The sequence below is a fragment of the Cannabis sativa genome, chromosome 7 (genome assembly GCF_029168945.1).
Source record: "Cannabis sativa cultivar Pink pepper isolate KNU-18-1 chromosome 7, ASM2916894v1, whole genome shotgun sequence".
NCBI lineage: Eukaryota > Viridiplantae > Streptophyta > Magnoliopsida > Rosales > Cannabaceae > Cannabis > Cannabis sativa.
In genome coordinates this window covers 52,672,704-52,677,025 of record NC_083607.1, presented here as the reverse complement: position 1 = coordinate 52,677,025, position 4,322 = coordinate 52,672,704, and the positions used below count along the sequence as shown (strand labels likewise).

Genomic DNA, 4,322 nt, shown 5'->3' with positions numbered 1-4,322 from the left:
TATATCACTTTATTTTTTAATATATAATATATCACTTATTTTAATTTTAAAATTATATTACTTAATTTTTAAAGGGTAAATACCATTTTGGACCCTGTGTTTTGCAAAAGTTACAGATTAGACCCTGTGTTTTGTTAAATGACAAAATGGACCCTGTATTTTCTAAAATAGTAAAAATAGGACCCTGAGCTTAATGTTTGACAACTTTTTTTTTAATACAACCAACTTGAAGACAATGCTTAATACGAACAGATACAAAAAATGTAAACAGTTTTCTCATAGCACTTTTAGATCGGATTATAATTAAACTTTATTTTAACAAAAAATCAATTCAGGGTCCTATTTGTACTATTTTAGAAAATACAGGGTCCATTTTGTCATTTAACAAAACACAGGGTCCAATTAGTAACTTTTGCAAATCAGAAGGTCTAAAATGGTATTTATCCATTTTTAAATAATATAACATTAAAGTGTCCAACACCATATTGATGTAACGCGTTGTAAGTGGTTAACAATTTCTTTGTGTTATTTATTAAATTAAAATGTGTAGAACCCAATATTAAATTCCACTAAATAAGAGTATGCCCTTTCGCAGTTTTTGACTCTAAGGTGGGCTTTAGCATTTTCTCAAAAAAAAATAATAATAATAAATAAATAAATAAAAAAAAAAAATAACAAAATGATAATTTTCTATCTCTACTCTCATCTAATCAACCTACCAATTTAACTTTGACTCACCGACATTTCTCTCTTCAATATATAAATATACAATTATGTAAACTGACACAATTGTCTATAAGAAGGAGAGCAAAATCAAGCTTGTTAGAAGATATATACGTTAACATGATTTCAAAATCACCATCCCTAGCAGTACACAAACTGCTACTATATTCTCTTCTTTTTCTCCAAACTTATTATTCATTGGCAACCTCAGCCAATTCAAGTACTGCTAAAAACTTCATTGAATGCGTCTCAATTAATTCTGAGCTTTCAGTTCCAGTCGTCACAACACTTTTCACACCAAACACATCGTCATTTACTTCTGTCCTCGGATCCACACCAACTAATCTCAGATTCTTAGAGCCCTCAGTTCCGAAACCCCAGTTCATCTTTACACCACTCCATGATTCCCATGTCCAAGCAGCTGTGATTTGCTCAAAGCAATTAGGCTTCCATTTCAGAGTTCGTAGTGGAGGCCACGACTATGAAGGAGTTTCCTACGTTTCTGAGATAGAAACTCCTTTTATTCTCATAGATCTCATCAACCTTCGACTCGTCCATGTTGACATCGAAAATAACTCGGCTTGGGTTCAAGCTGGTGCTACAATTGGAGAACTTTACTACAAAATTTCTCAGAAGAGCAAAGTCCATGGCTTCCCAGCTGGGATTTGCCCGAGTGTTGGAATTGGTGGCCATATCACTGGTGGAGGTTATGGTGCCATGCTGAGAAAATATGGCCTCGCAGCTGATAATGTTCTCGATGCTCGACTCGTTGATGTTAATGGTCGAATTCTCGATAGAGAAATGATGGGAAAGGACTTGTTTTGGGCGATCCGTGGTGGTGGAGGTGGGAGCTTTGGAATCATTCTTTGGTGGAAGATTAAGCTTGTACCAGTGCCTGAAACAGTGACATTTTTTAGAGTTGGTAAGACAAGGTGCAACCAAACTCGTCTACCGGTGGCAACAAGTTATGGATAAGCTTGATGAAGATCTTTTCATTGATGTTCTATTTCAGATAGTTAATTCTAGCACTAACGAAAAAACACTCAAGATTAGTTACAACGCACTGTTTCTTGGGGACTCTATTAGACTCCTTAAGGTTCTTGGTGATGGTTTTCCTGAATTGGGTTTGGAGAAAAAGGATTGCATGGAAATGAGTTGGGTTGAATCAGTTCTTTATGTGGATGGATACCCAAAAGGAACACCAGTACAAAGCCTTCTCCAGGCAAAAAATAGATTCAGAACTTACTTCAAAGCAAAATCAGATTTTGTCTCAGTTCCAATACCTGAGAAAGCCCTAGAAGGATTGTGGACAAGGATGTTGAAGGAGGAGAATCCTGCTATGGTTTGGACTCCATTAGGTGGAATGATGAGTAGGATTTCGGAATCGAAAATTCCATACCCTCACAGAAAGGGAATCCTTTTCATGAGTCAGTACTTAACTACCTGGGCAGATGGAGACAAAGACCCAGAAAGGCACATTGATTGGATTAGGGAGGTGTATGAATACATGACACCTTATGTTTCCAACTCTCCAAGACAAGCTTATGTCAATTATAGAGATCTTGATTTGGGGATTAACAAGAACAACATGTGCTTCGATTGGCCAATTACTGATCATTGGGGTATAAGGTATTACAATGAGGATAACTTTAAGAGATTGGTACGTGTGAAGACCAAAGTTGATCCTCATAATTTTTTCAGGCACGAACAGAGTATTCCACCTTTAATTATTTACTAGATTTTATTTCTATAAGCACAATGAATAAATTGAGAAGATAATTATGAATTCTTCTCTTTCTTAAATTTTCATGTCGTCATTAATTGGAAGATGGATAATAAATTATAAATATTAATTAATGATGTTGGTCGGGCTTTCTATTAATCTTTATATAAATGTGCAAGTTATATATTATTGTATGTTTTACTTGTGTTATACGTACTAACTTACTGTAGTTATTATTGAATAAAAAAAATAGTTAGATTTGATATTAAATTATACTATTTAAATTTCCAAGTAATATGCATATTGTAGTAGCTTGTCACATGGGACATCAATTTTTAATAAGTAAAATTAATATTTGGGTTCAAGTGGACAAGAAAGAAATACAACTTAAAAAACAAGATCCTCGTTTTATGTACTGTTAAAATGTGGTTTGAGTCTGAACCTTGATTCAATTAATATGTAATATTTCACGTGCATGAAAGTTAAAAAAAAATACAAAGCTGGATATTGCTCCACCGGAGCTGTGGCAGGAGGGCGTGCAATAGCGAGAATACTAACATTTCAAAACTTTTTTAATCTAATTATATATTTATTTATATTTATTACTTTGTATAAATTCCTAAGTAGAAATTACATAAATTACAAACTTTTTTGTAGTGTTTATTCCAAAGTCAACCTCTGACGGAGCAAGTTTCGACGATCGCGGAAGAGATTTTTCGGTCTGACGCTGTTGGAGGTCACAGACCTGATGGAAGTCTTCTGTGAGAAATTGGGTGTAATGCTCTATCGCATAGGAACGTCATGTGTGTGATTTTATAAACTATTTTAATACTAATAAATTAATTAATTATTAAAAAACGTATAATATTAAAAACTTAACTAATATAAATCACTAAGGGTCTGTTTGGAAACAACTGTATAATTACTATGCAGTGTAATTAATAGGGTAGTAATTACACTGTATAGTAATTACATTGTATTTTAAAATACAAGGTGTGTTTGGATGTCAAGTGGTAATTACATGTGAATTCCTAATATTATGTTTGGCATGATAGTTAGTAATTACACAATAAATTAATATTATAATATTTAAAAATAAATTTCATCAATTAATAATATATAAATAAATAATAATCTCTTCATAAAATAAAGTCAAAACTATACCAATTTAGTAGCAAATATTTAAAATAATTTTTTTTAAGACTATCTAATTGCTCTTGCGTTCCATATATTTTGAGCTATTATATCTCTAAAATTAAACATATATTGCTTGTCATCATCTGTTGGCCCGTCACCAAGTTCTTTATCTGAATCTGAATCTGAATCAAAATCAATATTGTTCAAACTTTCACAATTTCCTATCTCATTTTCCATGTCCTCTTCGAAAAATTCATCATCCCAATTCCACTTGCGAATAAAGTTGTGAAGTACACAACATGCTAATACAATCCAACCTTGTTTTTTGATGATTCATAGAAAAAGGGAAAGTCAATACATTAAAAATAATTAAAATATCATATCAATTAATTAAAATAATTTGAATTTATTTTTGGTATGTAATTACACCCAATTCTCATGGGGGGGTATGAGAATTGGAGAGAGTAATTGAGGCCGCCCAATTACCTCTAATTACACAGTTACCATGTAATTACGTGGCTACACAAACACGTCAAACTGTGTAATTATCTCCAATTACATCCAATTCCAATTCCCAGGTGGCTTTCCAAACGCGCCCTAAATTAAAACAGACATCTTAACGGCAGTAGAAAGGTATTTCTCGGATCTCTGTTATAAAAGATTTACCCAAAAGACTATATACAATAACAATTCAAAATACAATAGATACAACCAGTCCAAAATAACTCCTGGCAACTCG

General features: G+C 32.8%; 1 pseudogene; it reads left to right on the top strand.

Annotated features, from left to right (window-relative positions):
* The first annotated feature begins 812 nt into the window (after window positions 1-812).
* LOC115696891 (berberine bridge enzyme-like 26) lies at window positions 813-2,580 on the top strand (annotated as a pseudogene).
* The last annotated feature ends 1,742 nt before the right edge of the window (window positions 2,581-4,322 follow it).